The following is a 7,631-nucleotide window of genomic DNA, read 5'->3' on the forward strand; positions in this document are numbered from 1 at the left end:
CTCCGCTGAGAGATTTGTGTAGTTGGATGTTAGAAGGGGAAGATGCAGGGCAACGCGGATCGTTCTTCCACCTATTTGATATGTTGCTCTTACTGTGTATACTAGTAGGAGAACTCTTGGTGTCTCAATATTGCATATTTATACAAAATTTTCAAAGATTGGAAACCTTTATAAATGACATATATGCTTCAAAATGTCACAAAAACCATATGTCAGGATTAGTCAAATTGACAAAATATTTTATGAGAATACATAACAATTATTTCTTGCCAAATGCAAACATCTAGAGCTTTCATATGTCAAAGATTGGGAACTCTATGAATTGTATATATCCCAAGCTTATTAATTGCTTCCGTGTTTTTGTTGGAACAAGAATTTAACAACACCATGGATCTTTGCCACATTCATAGAAGGCCTTGCCACTTTTTTGCTTCCATGAAAACCCTTGATAATATTCAATAATGTAGTACTAAAATCTCTGTGGCAGAATTCATAGATGATTGTACTATATCCTATGCCAAAACATAATATTCAAGCTTTCTTTGTTGCATCGATGCAAAACTTTGTTGTATCTCATACTAAAACATAGTATTTAGATTTGCGGTGCCACTTCCATGTAGAACCTTATTGTAACCGATGAAGAAGCTAATGTCCAAAACCACTTTGTTGCATTCGTGTAGGACCTTGTTGTTGTAACAAATCCCATGCAAAGATTTGGTCTAGAGGGGGCTGGAGGGGGGGGTTGACAATGAAGAGTTTAAGGCTAAGCAGTAGAGGAAATCATGGAAGTAACCACAAAACTATTGCAAATCATCCACTTCTGTGATTGAAGATCCCGCAAACTGATAATTTAATAAGGACATCCATCAAGCTAGCTCCAACTCAACACACAATAAAAATGTATCTTTTTTCTTAGATAGGACTATAAAAAAGAAGAGAAAGAAGAGAGACATACCAATTACCCTTAATTCCCCTTTACAAATCTATTGAATGCATTCCAATCATTCTCATCCATAGTATATTTGTTGCTATTACATTCATAGGTGAGATTTGTCAATGCAATGCCGCTCTCAATATCTATCATGTCAAGGTCTGTAAGATCATATGTGAAGCATCTTGAGCCTTTCGCCTTTTGATACCACCCAAGTTGGACTTTTATTCCAGAAGGTCTATCTGAGAGGTTGAACCCTCTCTTATATTCCACATATCCCCCACCAACCTTTCTCCTCATTTTTTGAACTCGTCTGAGATACCATGTAGCTTGTTTCTTCTTTCTTTGCAAGGAGCTTGGATTGCATTTCCTTTTTCTTTTTCTTGTTTTGTCCTTACAGTAGTATACTCCTTGTCAAACCCTTGTAAGTCTATCTTTAGAGAGTGTGGGATTTCCATTAAGTTGGCTTACCAATGTAGACTTGAATAGAGTCTTACCATCAATGCTAACAATTGGGTTCACTTCTTCTTGCTCATCTAGGAGAGAATCTACCAAATGTCTAATTTCACTTATGGAGGCATCATTGTCATTTTCCTCTATATTTGACACATGATCTGCTTGTTGGTCTTCTTCTTCGGAATCAGACTCTTGTGCATATGCATCTACAAATCTAGCTGACCAAGGTTGTAGCCACCACTTCAAGTCCTCACCCTTTGGCTTCATATGCAAATGTTCACACATTTCATGAGCACTTTTCAGCCCTTTCTTCAAAGCTTCATTGATTTTATCATAAGTTAAGACACAATTATAGTCTCCTAGATTAGCTTCTGCCATGTTCTCTTTGAGATTCAATTCCCTCCAGACATGTTCTCGCTTCTTATGTGCCCTTGTAAATAAGGGACTACCCTCTATACATTCAAAGTGTGCAAGCCTGTTCAGACTACCAACACTCATCAAGTCATAAGCACATTCATGTCCCACCAAGAAGATTTCAACTACATCTGATCCTGTAAGATGTAAAGGGCACCTAAGGCTTGGACAAAATTCTCTAAAGTACTTTATTAATAAGACCACAAAATGGCATGATATCTGTACATCTAAGAAAGCCTCCTTAGTTTACGAAGTTTCTATTCAATGTATAGTGTGTATGATGAACAATCCAAGACCTCCAAATCTGGAAGAAAAATGAAACTTTGCCCGCAAGATGGACTTGGTTAAGTGCGGAGACAAAAAGATGTCAATGTAGTCTCCGGAAATTTCAAGGTAAGCTTGTGTTCCCAACATGCTCCTCTCTTTTCTATGCATTCCATTGTTTGCCAGCTCCCCCAAACACCATTGCACTTGTCTACTACATATCCTTTGAGCTCCATCCCAATTTTGGTGGTCATCTCATCTCATAGCTCCCTCCCTTAGCATATGCTTGTCGATGGAAAAAGCATCTTACACAATAATAACATCATTTAAGGTGATCCAAACATTGCCAATAGCCAATTGACACTTAGGCTTATCAAGAACATGGACTCATTTTTTTCCATTATGTACAAAGTCTTGATCATGTAGCCCACAAACTTCATTTTCTAAAACTTTTGCTGAGAGTGGCCATCCATCCCATTTGATCCTAAATCTACTATCTTTTTTGCCTACATAGTCAGACATCATTAATGTCCTTCATCGACTATCACCATCAGATGCATGCCCAATAGTTGGACCAAGTGTGGGCTTCAACTTCTCATTCCATAAGTTGTCAATGGCATCCCATCGCTTGCGAACAAAGCTTGCATCAAATCGACTGCAAGTGCAATGAAGTGCATCAACCAAGCATGGGAGGGCATCATGCAATGGGTTAGCAAGGAAAACTCTTACATGTCCACCAATGACACAATTCCGAAAGGCATCAATAATATTCTCGTATCATTTTTGTCCTTCTCCCACTTTGATCATGCATGTAGTCATACACTCATGATCATCTGATTTATATCCGTCAAAACCCACAAGTGTGTCATCTTTTGAATTCCACCTACAAGTAGTAATGAGAATGAGTTAGTAGGTTCATTTGCAATTTCTCTTTAATTTAAAAGAAAATTTTAGATTAAGAAAATTATTGTCATAAAAAAGAGCATGATATGATTACCTTATTCTCTTCTTTATGGTGGTTTCATCTTCCACTAAGATGAAGGGAATCTTTGACATGATCCCATGCTTTTCTTTCTTCTTTCTATATATTTCAGCAAGTGCATCAAAGATATACTCATGTATGCCTGGTACAAAGTGGGTTGCAAGTCTTTGCCCTCGCTTTGTTGTTGATAAAGAAGGTCCGTTGAGATTGGAACTCAAGAAGTCATGTAACCTTGGGCCTCCCCACATTTTTGCAACCTCAAATATGACCTATTTATGTTTGTAGCAACATCTTGTAGAAAGTCCCATAAGGCAGCTTTACCACCAAATTTGTCCAACCTATGGGCTTCAATTATGTTATTGCAAATCTTTTTACATCCTTTTGATTGAGAGACTCTATGCTGGCTTCTCTTAAAGTCCGGACTCTTATTGAAAGAATGGCAACCTCAAACCTTGCCCACCATAGTTGCATAGAAAGATCTCTTGCTCGCCTTTTAGCAAAAAGAGTTGCATTTCTGAGGTCAATTTTTGTAAGATAATCTAGTCTTCTTCCACAACCAATACCCCTATGTGCTCTCTTTTTCTCAACCTTCTCTTCTCTATACAATCTCATTCTAAAGTCAGCATTTTTAACTATCCCCTTGCAATGGTAGCATGTGAAGCCTTCAAATGGTTTCCCATCTTGTGAAATTCTCATGCAACTTAAGTGACAAAAGCATCCCTCCACATAAATTTCATTACTACCATCATGTAATGTCGCCTTAACATGACGCTTTATAAACCAATGCTTTCCACCACATTGATCATCTAAGAAAGGCTTTATCTTAATGTATTTGTTACCTACTTTGACCTCATGGCTCCAAAGACCCCAACACAACAAACTAAAATTTACAAAAGAGCTTTCATTCTCTCTAGTATTACTTGAATTAGGAGATCGAGCACTCATACTTGGGCGTCTTGATTTTGTTGAAACCAAAAAGGTGCTAAGAGATCTTTGCTTTGGATCATGCTCCTTATCCTTTTGAGGACGCCCTCGCAAGCCTGTGATTGCTACCTTTAAACTTTCTTCTTTTTTCATGAGTGACTTGATGTGAGAGTTTAACTTTGTGTGCTCACTAAGAACCGTATATAAATCAGATCTTGGAGGACACAAACGTAGCCACACAACATCATATTTGCATTGCACCTTCACCAAGCTTTTGTCCTAAAAATCATGTATTGTAGCCTCAATCACCTCGAAATCCCAACCTATTAATACAATATGAGATGAGTAAGAGACTTAGTGTAAGAACATGAAAAATAATAATGAGAAATAAAGGAACAAAAGATACCTTTATTTGTCATCATAAAAGAATGCAACTTCTCTATTGCATCCTCTATCTCTCTTTTGTCATCCCTTGCTGGTTGATGCACTAATTTGGTCATATCTTCTTTCTATAGTCCTCGAAAAACGATATACTTGAGCTCATGCTTTTTACTCTCTAAGATGTGAAATCTCATGAAGCTAGAGAAGCAATTGTAAGCTGCATGCTTTCCTTCGATGAAGCCTTTACCGTAAAGTTCATTACACTCATGACACTGTTATGGATAAAATTGTCTAAGGAAAAAGGCATTAATATGTGTGTGTGTTTGTATATGTGGCAATAGTATAATAAAATATGGTGTGCATAGGGCCCAGGGTTGAGGTGGCAGGGCATGACCATGTGCCACCCTTCCACATAAGAGGGCCCATAAGGTGTGTGGTACATAATCCATGGTAGTAATATTATAAAATGTAAGGTGGCATGGCTCCTCCATGTGCCACCCCTCCACCTAGGCTGCATTTAGTGAGATATGGCTCAAAGTCCATGGGAGAAGTAATATAAAATAGGTGGAGATGGATATTATATTGGGTTATTCCCTCCATTTAGGATAGGCCCATGTGGGGGAGGTATAGAAGGTCCAAGAGAGCAAGTTAAATAATGGGGAAAGTAGGATGAGGTGGCAAGATTCCTTGTGCCAACCCTCCACTTGTCCTCCTAAAGGTTTGAACATATTATAAAATTGGGAAGAGACCAAGGGAGTATCATAGACTTGAGATATGGGGCTTGATTTATGTGGAAAATTGAGGCAAAGGGTTGTCACACACAATTGAGAGTGTGTAATCGCCTAGCCCACATGGGAGACTTTTCCACACACCATGCATGTGGGAGGATGCATTAATTGGGAGAGACCCCCTCTTTTGGCTATAAAATGAGGGGGTAATTCCTTGATGAGACATGCTCATTCTTGTAAAGCTATCTAGCTAGTACTTTGATATTTCCCTCTCATCGTTTCTTTAACGTTTCGCCCTCACGATCTCCTTTCCTCTATGGCCCTCGAGCATCGCCATGGTTAGCCTCTAGCCTCTAGTCCTGATTTCTTTTCCGGCTAATAGAAATGGTGTGGCTGCTAGGATTGAAATCTCCATGGCTAGTGGCAAATCTTCTGCTTGTACCGGTCGCATCTGCAAAATTGTACCACCTGTGCTCCTTCTAAGCTACTGTGCATGCATTCGATTCGAGCATCTACTGTGTTCACCTGCGCGCGACAGTTTTTTGGGCTTCTGCATGTTTTCGTCGCGGACAGATTTCTTGCTTCGCGTGTCTATTGTGTTCACCCGCGCGATAGTTTTTTGGGCTCCTACGTCTTCTGGTCGTGGATAGTTTTCTCGCTTCATGCATCTACTGTGTTCACCCACGCGATAATTTTTTGGACTACTGCGTCTTCTGGTCGTGGACAGTTCTTCTGAGTTTTTGCAAAACTTTAACAGTAGATCCCGCACCCCCCTCTCTCTTCTCTTCTTCTTCTCTTTCTCTTTCTCTTCTCTTTCTCCTCTCCTCTCCTCTCTTTTTATTAAAGAGTTGGATTTGAACCCAAGACCTCCCCCTTCACAAAAGGGAGAATTATCATTGGGCCAACAAGTTGGAAGTGATGAAAATGTAATGATTTTTATTTATATATATCTCGGGAACTGTAACTCTCTAACCGTGGGGAGTTTACTCTTGTTGTAAAAAGCAAAAGTACTTCATTTCATGTGCTATATTCACATCTCTTGCTAGATCATCGATTCGAAACTTCTCCAAGTCCACTTCACAGACGCACGCCACACGAGGAGGGTGGATATTTATGTCACTTCTCGACGCGTTTAAGGAATTGGTGCCTGGTCCTCAGTGCCTTACGACTACCAATGCACGAGATCTTTTCCTTGATCTTCATGTCGACCTTCAACGACTGATTGTCCAGTGCATTGTTCAAGGAGATGATGGGTGGAATGATACACCGTGGATGATTCATGGTGAAGAACTACTGATATGCTGGGAGAACTTTGATTTTACTTCTACTCATTGTGCGGTGATCGAACTACTTGCTGCTTCAGAGGTAATTAAAACGATGTCCTTCATCGAAGGGTGGGATGGTCCCCAAGCTTGGGGGGAGATTTGGCGCATTTGCTTCTTAATTCCTGTGGATAAGCTCATCCTGAATGGTTTATTCTCAATCTCACTACAAAGGTTTCTAGGCCTCGGCTATGGTTGGTAATGTTTCGACCAAGGAATCCATTTGTACCTAATCAACCTTTTGTGCCTCATTTTGAGCTTCAAGTTGTAATTCTTTTTTGTCTAAAGATAAACTATCAACAAAGGATTGCAAGTTTATTTGGTGCTGAACGTTTGGCTCAAGTGTTAAATTCTCCCCACCCTCTCCTTCTACCTATCCTGGACTACCGAGAAACTTGGGATGTCCGAATTTTAGTCTTGGTGTGATGACATCTTGGATCCTTCAATTTGATGGAGCTTACAAACCTTTGACCAAGGCTGCTGGCATGGGTGTGAAGCTCACTTCACTGGGTGGTGAGGAGTATTGTTACAGCAAGTCTGCACCTGCAAATACTTGCAATGAAGCTGAGTACTCGGCGCTCATTTTTGGGCTACAAAAGGCACAAGAACATCATGCCAAGCAACTTGAAGTGCAAGGAGATTCTCAACTAGTGTGTGAACAAGTTAGTGGAAGGTGGAAGGTGTGGAGCAAAGGCTTGGTTCCACGACATCAACAAGCATTGGAACTTTGCAACCAATTTGAAGAGGTAAAAATTTAGCATATCCCTCGAGCTCGAAATCTAGTTGCTGATTTCTTGGCACGTGAAGCTTGTACTTCAATCACGCATGACGCGAGTGGAAGCACCACCCCAACAAAGCCGCAAGCCATGAAGGAGGATGATCATTTGTAAGGAATGCAAAGGTTGTGGTCATCATTCAGTGTTGGGCATACTTGATGCGAGTTCACCGACTTCGAAAGATCATCAGAAAGGTCCTCAAGGACATTGCTCAAAAGAAGGATGCCAGACCGCACACCCCTTGAAGAAATAGCATGGCGACTACAATAGTTGGAAGAAGCTGAAGGTGATGTGCAAGCTCTCCAATTGTTGACATTTGTCATGGCATTCTTGTTTGCCTTGATGAACAACCTCATGCAGTGCCACGTCTCTAACCCTCGCTTGTAAAGATGGATGCGATTTCATGAGGGTTGGTCCTTTTAAGATTGTTTATGTGCTATTCTATGCTAAAGA

At 40.2% G+C, this 7,631-nt stretch overlaps 1 pseudogene; it reads right to left on the bottom strand.

Moving 5' to 3' along the window:
* Positions 1–2,062: 2,062 nt before the first annotated feature.
* On the bottom strand, positions 2,063–2,884 carry LOC147894250 (uncharacterized; annotated as a pseudogene).
* Positions 2,885–7,631: the final 4,747 nt, after the last annotated feature.

Source organism: Dipteris shenzhenensis, chromosome 14, assembly GCF_047967505.1.
Source record: "Dipteris shenzhenensis isolate YYH24624 ecotype China chromosome 14, Dip_SZ_1.0, whole genome shotgun sequence".
Lineage (NCBI taxonomy): Eukaryota > Viridiplantae > Streptophyta > Polypodiopsida > Gleicheniales > Dipteridaceae > Dipteris > Dipteris shenzhenensis.